Source organism: Cupressus sempervirens, chromosome 10 (assembly GCF_028749045.1).
Source record: "Cupressus sempervirens isolate cs-2001-9-10 chromosome 10, ASM2874904v1, whole genome shotgun sequence".
Taxonomy (NCBI): Eukaryota; Viridiplantae; Streptophyta; class Pinopsida; order Cupressales; family Cupressaceae; genus Cupressus; species Cupressus sempervirens.
This window is the reverse complement of record NC_143127.1, coordinates 855,353,865-855,364,956: the sequence shown is the minus strand read 5'-3', so window position 1 is coordinate 855,364,956 and position 11,092 is coordinate 855,353,865.

Sequence of the window (11,092 nt, the reverse complement as noted above, 5' to 3'; positions counted from 1 at the left end):
TTGCAATCAAAGTTATATCACAAGTAAGTTTTATTTTATTTTAAATTAGCTCACGTTATCTTCAAAAGAATTTTTTAATAAGATTGAATTAATTCCTTTTTAATTGCCTACCCTATGTTGTCTTTATAGATTGCTAGTTCTTCTGCATTAGAAAGAAATTGGAGCACCTATTCTTTCATCCACTCGGTGAAGTGCAATAGGTTGCAATAAAAAAAAGTCGAGAACCTGGTATTTGTGCATAACAACTTGCGCCTTCTTTCACACAAGAGTCAAGAATACAAAGAAGGGGAGACAAAGAAGTGGGATGTAGATGCAGAGATTGCGGACTTCGATGCTTCCACTGTTGCACTTACAATTGATGATTTTGATAACTTTGATGCCAATACCATGGTTGATTCTGCTGCTGATCCCATTGGCCTTGGTGCAAGTAATAGCGTAGGCGAAGAAGGAGGAGATGAAGAAGAAGATGAAGAAGAAGAAGATGAATAGGAAGAAGATGAAGATGAAGAATGAAGAACTTAGAACTAGAAATTCAGAATTTTAATAGATTTTCATTCTATTAGTTACTGTTAAACATTGAATGTGAAACAATGACACTTGAACTTGATATTTTAAATGTTTTGAATCTTTCATATTTGATGTTGAAGTTGATTGAATTATGTTACTATATGATGGTATGCTCACCATGATACATTGATATTATATATATATATATATATATATATATATATATATATATATATATATATATATATATATATATATATATATATATATATATATATATATATAATTTTTACATGTTTTAGTACTAACGAACCCAAATGAACCCAAACCCCTTTCCAAAATTTTGTTGAACCAGCGAACCGGTTCTCGAACCCGAACCCGGAACCGAACCACGAACCGGCAACTTAGTTTAGACTCTTCCCATACCATGCAATACATCCCTTCAATAATGTAACATATGTATCAGCCAACAAACAAATAGCCAGTTTTTAGGTTGTTTAGGAAGCATATTCGTTAAAAATATCATTTCTCAGGTGCAATGGGCAAAATAGACCGGTTTACTAGTTGCACTTTCATTTGTCAAAGCTGCAACCATGCCTTACATAAAAAATACAAAATAAAATAATCTGCCAGCAATGAGACCTCAGATGTAGCATATAAGTCACCTACTTCTAAATTATGATGAAACTATAGGAAGTGTGCAGGCACCCTTTAAAATTATTTATACATTGAGAAAAAGTGATACTTACTCCACAACTAAGTAAAGATTAAGAAGTCAAATATGAAATTCTCTTGAAGAATATGTAAGATTTAAATACCCCTAACATTTTTTGCTAATTCTTTAATATGCAGGTCAAATGATGAAAAAAAAAAAAGCAAAACAAGAAGCTATCCATCAGATTAGGAATAGACGAAAGTATTAAGGAAATGAACATATTAAGAATAGAAACAATGTGTGAAACATTATTTGGATATCATCCTTAAGGTTGAAGTGTAGCATTGCAAAGAACCTTTATTCAAACTAAATTAGACATGACTGGGGCTTCAAACCGCAGTCAATGATGACAGCTCCCAAACCCAAATTTATGCTATACTAATTTTCCGAAAAACCAGTTATGCATGGTTGAGCTTATTTTGTTCTTGCAATGCATTCAATAGTTGAGAACTATATTTATTTTACTTGTCAAAAGGCCTACATGGGCTAAATGGAAGGGTTGAGAGTTTAAGGTCTGATGTTAGAGGAGTCTTAATATGGTCATTTAAATGTACTATGACAAATATGTAATGACAGATGCAAGGATAACAGTAAAGCTTGTCGAGCTGTTGTCAACTACACAACCCAAAAAAATAGTAAGGTTAACACTGTTGAGGAACAGTTACAGTCAGTTCAATGACAATTATAAATAGTTGTTGGTTGCCCCCAAAAAGGGAGTGAGTCTATAAAAATAGTGAAACCCAATACATATACATGAATTGATGTATAAGGATATTTTAAAAATAATAAATTGAAGTATTCTGCAAATTATGTTATTCTAATTTCTTGTTATTGTGCCTTGAAAGCATGATCATGATCTTTAATATGGTAATATTTTGAAGTTACTTGGATTGCACATGTTCTTTCCATTGAGTGCAGCATCTTTTGAAATTTAAAGAATTCCACTTCATTGTTATAAAAAGTCAAAATCTTGAATTGAAATCGATCCACTAACCATGGGGTAGGGCATTAGGTATCATTACAATGTAGTTTAGTAATCTACTTAATGTGGAATAAGGCCCAATAGCTGGCCATACAAATGTATTATAGTTTCATGAAAGAAGTGTGACAGGGAACTATATTGAAGGTGCAGGAAATGTGTTTTGAGTGGAAAATGGAAGCTTGCTGAAGAAGAAAGGATGACTGTCTGAGAAAATAGTCCCAGTGCGGAGGTCATTATTCCTTGGGAAGTGTTCCTAAGGTGTAGCTCTGCATCACTCCTTCAGAAAGGTCTCTGATCCGCTGTACAACGTAATCAGCATGAACACTACTTAGCGGTAGAAATCCCTTAACTTGCTCCCCTTTCATTAGTCCATAAAGCCTATGATGCTCTGTTACAGCATCCAAGAATTCATATATAACAGGATCGAAAGGTTTCTCTTGTGGAGGTTGAAGGTCTAGTAATGATGGCTGTGGAGTAGGAGGTGCATCCCATGCTTGTCTGAGAGTAGCTCATAATTGATGGAGGATAGTATTCTCATCAAGAGTATATGTTGTGTGCCATTGATTAGAAGAATTATTAGATAAAGCTACAGGGGATGCTCCAAAATTTGGTATGTTATTCCCTAATTGTGTTATGGTGATAAAGGTACCAAGCTTTCTTGTTGCTTACATAACCTGGATATGACTGGCAGCAATTTTTTGAACAAATGATTTAGCAGAACTTTAGAGAACCACTACCAAAGCTGGTCTCTCCATTGTTCTATATGAGGATACAATCCTAGATTTTGAAAGGCTTCTATTGATTGTTCTATCGACATAGGAGGTGGGAGGTCACATCTCCCTTATTTGGAGATGTCTTAAATTTTTGTGAATTTGGCAACATTCTGACAGACCGCAAGGGAGTTGTTCTTGGAGTGCCCAAGATAGATCCTGAGGTGATAGAACCTAGAGAGCTACCACCAACTCCACGAAGGGTCGGTGGTGGTGTTACAAGAGACTAGTTTGCAGCTGTTGTCATCTTTGATGTAGAGTCTGTCATTTTTTCCTCTACATTAGCTAAAAACTCTTGAAGCTTTTCTTCTATGGATATATCTTTGTTTGTAAGAGAAGACCTCTAATTTGACCATGGTCTTGTAGATACTTGTCTCGGGAGGGTGAGATTTGACCTGATATCTTGCCAGCACTCTCATCCAGTATCTCCAATCCAGTCCACTAAGATTGACCAGGTCCTAATCCATAAGAGCTTCTCAAAGATGATTAATGAATAGGTGCTGAAATATTTGAGGGGATGAATTAGTTTTTTGTCTTGATCTTGATGACTTTTGTCTAGTACCAACATCTGAAGTTGATTGTGTCTCCCTAATCCACGTTTCACTTCCAAAGCCCTTAGAGTTCATGTTGACGTTCTATAAGACCAAACACTCTGCCTCTCACATGGTCTTTCTAGTTCTTGAGCCAATTATCACAAATGTGCTTCAACATATTACCAAATTTGCATCCTTTTTGAGTTTATTCCAATCTTGTGAAGAAATAACCTAAAAGTTCAAGAACCAGAAAATAATTAAACCCTCAATAGGATGTGAAAGCTGCACTGTCTGTCTTCTCGAAAGTACTTGACAACATAGAAGTAATTCCCCATCCTACTTAAGGTTATTGATTGGGAAAGGAATCGGAAATTTTGGGACTGAGTATGCTAAATAGCATATGTACCCTGATTATTTTTATGCTGAACTTAATTTCAAGACATAGTATAACATGTTTATCTCTGAAATTTGAGCAGATTCCCAACAGGGAACATTACTGTGGCATGTATCTTTTATGGGCATTTTTAATAACATCTTACTGAACATGATTATAGGATTCACAAGAAAAATTCAATTACTGCATGATTAGACCAACAAGAAGTCAAACATATCGTATTCTTGTTTCAATTTCTGGGCACTGTCTTTACAAGTTTTTTAATGTCAACCCACGTAATTGTCTCATTGTGCAGGCCATATAATAAGAAAAGTAAAATCATATTACAATCATTAGATGTAGGAGAAGCCTTCAAGAAACAGATCGCAACGAGGAGAAATCCTCATTAACAGTCATGATAAAGCCTTATTCCAATAAACAACCATCCAATATATCAAGCAATAAATAATAGAAATGACGCTTTCAAAGTTATTACAGAGTCATGAGCCCAGTTGCAATGAAGCTCGCAATGATCTAAATAAAGGGAACATGTTACAGAATTGTCCACAAAAAAAAGAAGCTCTTATGAAGACATAAGATAATAAAAAGGTTTCCCACAATATGAATGTTGTCCCTCAAAAGATAGTGTCGCAACAAGTAAATGTTGTAGAAGTGATGCCCACTATGTTCAAAGATAAAGTTGAGGTACCCCATTTTTGTTGAGCATAAGGATATATGGGAAGAATCTTCACAATTACCTCATTGATTCAGGAGCTTCATGTAATATAATGCCATTATCAAATATCCCAAAGGGTAGGAGTTAGTCCTCAACCCTCTAATTGAGCAATGATATGGTTGGATAAAATAGAGGTAAAAGTCATTGTTGTATTGAAAGATGTGTGAATACAGTTAACAGTTGACCCTCGCATTCAAGATGTTATTGATATACATGTGGTTGACATCACAGAGATATATGGATTACTTTTGAGAAGAGAATGGACAAAATGTCTGAGAGGATGGTTCTCTACAGACTTTGCTCAATTATGGTTGCCATGGAAAGGGTTGAACAATCAAATCAAGATAGTTGGTGAGCTCAAATCAAAAATAATGATCATAGATTGCAATTCCCCGAATGAGATAGCATTCTTAAAATTGGATTTGAGTTCATACAAAGTGATGGTAATTGATATGGTTCCAAACAATACACCTCAAGATTAGAATGAAGAACCTAAGGTGTTGGTACCAAAAAGTGAAACTGTAACATAGTTCAAAGATAGTATGGTGACAAATTTACAATGTTTAGGAGAAGAAACTGATCACAACATTCTCCTCCTTTTGGGATTTTTTCGATTACACAAAGTTGGTCACTCTGAATTTGAATGTTCACCATGTCAAGAAGCAGTTGTGAAGGTATTGACCCACATGATGGAAAACAAAGATACAATGACCTCAACAAATGAACTCACAGAAAGTAAAAATTCTGTTCCTAGAGGTTTGTCTCCTCCTCTTCCACAGATGATCAAAGTCAAAAGAAGAAGAGGATATGTGAAAGGTAAAGGATGGACTTCAATAGTCATTCATCCTCAACCTAAAGTTGAGGAAATCAAAGAGCTAATAGGTGAAATTCAAGATAAACAAGAAAAACACACACTTCCTTTATCTATAGGTTATGAAGGGGACTCATCAAGTCCTGCACAAGGAAAGTTACATTGGGTTACCAAGAAAAAATCATTCAAGGCTCTAGTGAAAGAATAGTTAAGGATGAATAAGCCTAAAGTAAGAAAACCCAATGAAAATGCAATTTGGACACTCTATTTCAATGGTTCTAGGTGCAAGATGGGAGCCGGTGTAGGTGTCAAATTAATCAACCTAAAAGGTAGGTCTTTCTATGTTGCATATCAATTGCAATTTAGATGTACTAACAATGGTTCAAAATATGAGGTGATAATGTGAGGACTCCTCTTTGCACTGGAGAAAGGAATCATAGCTCTTAAAATTGAACGGGATTCCCAATTGGTCATATGACAAGTAAAATCCATAAATTCTTGCAATGAAAAAAGATTACTTTCTTACAGAGAAATAGTATGGGACATATTGGATGACTTTGAGGCCTTAAACTTCAAGTCCATTCCAAGAAGAAAGAACATGGTAGCAGATGCTCTTTCTATCTTAGCTACTGCATTGAAACCAGTTGAGAGAACCAAGTTGAAAAGATTTTCAATATAATTGGTCATTGTTCCATCCATCTGTGATAATATCACAAAATTTCATGTCTTTCAAGATGATCAACATATACTTGAGTTTATCATGTGTAGTCACCATTTTGAGGACCAAGAAATTGATGATACACTAGATGATAGACCTAAAGATGAAAAAATTGAAGATGATGATGAGATTTTGAATTTAAAAACTAACACTATTCCAAAGGGAATGGTTGAACTTGAATGTATCTTTGACCATGATGAATCAACACTTAATAGAAGGGAAACACAAGAAAAGGGAATCGAAGAATGTGACTCATACAATTTGGGTACTAATGAAGAACCAAGAATGATACAGATAGGAAAAGCTTGCAACTCACAAGAAAGGGATGACATGCTCAAATTACTCACCGAGTATAAGGATGCCATTGCCTAGAGCTATGAAGAGCTAAAGACTTATGATCCCAAGATTATCACATATGACATCCCACTAAAGCCTGATGCAAAGCTATTCCAACAAAGACAAAGACTAGTAAATCCTCTCATTGAACCACTGATCATGAAGGAAGTAAAGAAGTTATTGGATGCTAAGATCATATTTCCTGTCTGCCCTTCCACATGGGTGGCCAATTTGGTTTTTGTGCAGAAGAAGATAGGAGAGATTCATCTTTGTGTTTACTTTAGCAACTTTAATTTAGCATCCCAAAAAGACAATTATCCTTTACCCTCACTAGATGAGGTTTTGAAAATTTTCAATAATTCAAAAATGATATCATTCTTGGGGGGTTACTCAGGATATAATCAAGTGATGGTTGACAAAGAAGATAGGCTAAAGACGGCTTTCACAATGAAGTAGGGAACTTTTTCCTACAGAAGGATGCCTTTTGGACTAATTAATGCAAGAGCTACATTTCAATGTGCAATGGATGAAGCTTTCAAAGGGTTAATTAATAGGTGTATAGTTATCTACATGGATGACTTGAATATCTTTTCAAAAGATCGAAGTACCCATATTTCTGATCTAACGTAGGTATTCAATAGATGTCGTAAATATTACATATCTCTCAATCCAAAGAAATGTTCATTTGGTGTTACTAAAGGAAAGCTCCTGACACATGTTATTTCTGAGGCTAGAATCTCCATTGGTCCGGATAGAGTTGAGTTTATTTTGAAGTTAGCACCTCCACACAGTCAGAAGGAATTAAAGTCTTTCTTCAAAAAGATAAATTTTGTATGAAAATTCATAAGTGGATTTGAAGAGATAGTTCATCCCCTTAATGAATTACTCAAGAAAGGGGCTAAGAAGAAATGGGTGCCTAAGATAAAGAAGTCATTTGAATATATCAATGTTTGCATTTCAACAGCCCCAATTTTGGTGAGTCCAGATTATGAGTTACCTTTCAATATCTATTCCTTTGCTTCCAAACACTCTTGCGTAGGGAGCCTAACACAAAAAAGAGAGAAGGAAGATGAGAGACCAATTACTTTTATGAGTTTTCCTTTGAAGAATGTAGAGTTGAAATATTCAAACCTTGATAAATAGTCCTTTGTGTTAATCAAGGCAGTAAAGAAGTTTCGTCACTACATACTTAGAATTAAGGTGTATGAAATTGTACCTAATCCATCAGTAAAGACACTTTTGACGCAAAATGAACTTGGTGAAGGGAGAGGAAAGCGAATGACCATACTTCAAGAATTGGATCTCGAAATTCAATCTATGAGATTAGTCAGAGGTCCAGGGTTGTCAAAAATGATAGTTGATAACCAAGAGGGAAATGAAAAGGAATTCAAGTTTGACGATGAGATAGATGAAGATGATCAAAAGAAGATGGTTGTATCACAAGTTGATATTAACCAAGGAGTGGTGATAGATTTGTGGTACCAAGACATTATTTATTATCTCTTACAAGACCAATGCCCCCAAATGGATGAATAGTTCACAACGTAGGGGACTTAAGATGAAATGTGAGTCTTAAATGTTACTTGATAACAAGTTGTATAAAAGGAACTACGAAGGGATTTATCTAAAATGCTTATACGAGAAGAAGCTAAGGATGTCTTGGAACATTATCATGACAAGTATGGTACAAGACATGGTTCAGTAGAAGCAATAGCTCACATAATTTTAAGATTGGGTTATTTTTGGCCCTCGATATTCAAGGATACTTTTGAGCATGTGTGTTCTTTCCATATATGTCAAACCAATGCTAACAAAGAGAGGCACCCAGCAATGCCAGTACAACTGGTGTACAAGGTACGCCCCTTCACAAAGTGGGGACTAGATTTCATAGGTCCATTCAATCCACCCTCATCAACTTCCCATGCATTCATCCTTACAACTACAAATTATTGTACACAATGGATGGAGGCAGAGACAGTCAAGAATTTCACTACTAAGGTGGTCACTAACTTTCTAGAAGAACACATTGTTACCAAATTTGGAATGCCTTTAGCCCTTGTTTGTGATAATGGGTCTGCATTTGTGTCTTCATTCTTGAACCAATGGACATTTTATCTACTACCTGCAAGGAAATGGGGTAGCAGAATCTACAAACAAGGACTTGGTCTAAGTAATAAAATGATTGCTAAAGGAGAATCCTAGGGATTGGCATACACAACTAAAATATGCCCTATGGACATATCGACTAAGAGTAAAAAAATGCCTTGGGGACTTCTCTATATTTTCTTGTTTACGGGCAAGAACTAGTATTCCCACTTAACCTTAGAATTCCCATTTTGAAATCCATGAGTGGGTATGCTAAAGATGCTGAAATAGTACAAATTAGATTGATGAATATTCTAGATATGGATGAAAAATGAATAGTTGCATTCAAGCACATAGCTAAACATCAAGCTGTTGTGAAAAGATGGTTCAACAAGAGGGACATGATCAAATCATTCTGGATTTTCAACCTTATTCTACTCTGGGATAAGGTGAAAGAAAAGCTGAGTAGGCATACCACATTTCAACGCTTGTGGATAGGCCCTTATCAAATCACATAAATTCTGGGAGAAAATACTTTTAGGCTCAATTCCTTACAAGGGGAATTTCTTCCCTTTTCCATAAATGGATAGTTTTTGAAGCATTATTTTGATTCCTAAAAGACAAAAAACAAAAATAAAATAGTTAGATTTTATTTTCACATTTAGTTTAGATTTTATTTCTATGAGTTTGTTTTCTTTCATGTTGCATGTTTCCTTTCAGTTGTGTGTTTACTTTCAAAGTTGTTTCAGTCCTGAGGGTAAGGTGCACTTGAGGTTTTCTCTTAAGATTTCACTAACCACTTCTTGGTTCTCATTTCAGGAAGAGGTATTTCTTTGTCAAAAAATTTGGATGATTGTGTGTCTTATACCAACCAAGAAACAGATATTTCTTGTGGAAATAGGGGACTCTCAATTTGGAAATCAGAGGCCTAGACCACCAAGTTCTCAACACTTTGCAAATTTAAATATTTGATTATTTTAGGTGTTGTTGATTTAAAGTCAAAGATGGTGAGAGATGATCCAAATTTCAACTAGTTCAAAGGTTACTAAGATCATTGATTTGGCGTGAGAGTTTTCTCAAAAGTTTTAAAAGTGGAATGCAAGGGATGTTCACAAGAGATCAAATCTAAGAAATGACAGTAATGTTCTAACTACACAGTCTAAGCGTAGTTAGGATATAGGAAAAAGAAAAAGGAAAAAAAAAAAGAGCCAAAATATGGTGTTAAGTTTGAAGGATTCTAAAGATCTAGAAATGGAAAAAGATACATTCTTAAAACAAGGTATCTGTAGAACAAGAATCTTAGTGTGCAAAGAACATTAACATTAAAGCAAACATTCACAAACTAAAACTATATTCACATATGAGATTAGACAAAAGAAACAATTAAGGAATGCAAACCCAAAAAAGGAAACACTCCATGCTTCCTTGATTTTGTAGATGTGTCCTTTGATGTGGATGTATGCTCAAATGCTCAAAGTTGCTTCAATGGTGGAGATGGATAATAGCAAATTGGTAGCTTTGTGAGCTCTCAATTTGGCATTATAAGGGTATGGGTATGGCTTTGGTTCTCAAAATAGCATGGTAACTTTAGCTCCAAGATTGTTGATGAAATGGCTTGGGATGGGATTCAATTTATAGGCCAAGGGGTAGAGGGATGGAGGGCTTAGATGCAAGGATGGATGAAGGCTTAAGGAGGGCTAGGATGCACTCAAAGGAGAGCACATGGATTATGCTTGTTTAGCACCAATGGGAAGGTGACACTTGTCACAAGGAGGATGAGTGTGAGAGGGTAGGATAAAGGGTTGGTTAAGGGCATGATGAGTGGGGTTGAGTATGTAAGAGAGGTGTAAGAGGAATGAGTGTGGAAGAGGGAAGAGTGTGGAAGATGGATGTAAGAGTCATGAGTGGGCTTGTAAGAGTCTTTTATGGTTTGTAAGAGCACTCATGACTTGGTGGTTGGGATTTTTGAGGGGAGACTTTGATTTGGTTTAGGAAAGTCTTAAACTTGTTTAGGAAATGTGACAACATTAGGCGGTGGATTAGGCTTGGGTTTAGGATTAGATTAGGGATGTTAGAGATGTACAAGTGGATGGCATCAATGAGGGTGGGTGAGTTAGTGGCTAAGCTTGGTTAGTATGGGTGGATGGGGTGGATTAGGCTAAATGGAGGATTAGAGATAGGTTAGGGGTTTTTGAATTTGAGGATTTCATTTATCAAATAGATTTATTTAATAAATGGAGATTTTTGGAATTAGATAGGAGAAAAGGATTTAATTGATAAATAATAGATTATTTGATTTATCAATTAGGACTATAGATGATTAATTAAATTAATCAACTAGGGGATGAAAAAGGATTAATTAAATAGAAATTTAATTAATAATCCCTTTTTAGATAACTAAATAGGATTACTAAAATAGTGTAATCAAATTTAGGTGTCTACAGTATCTTGTATTCAAAGTATTGTTCCATCAAAAGTAACATTTTGAACAACATGGAGCGATTTTTCAAAAGCGAAAAATTTAAA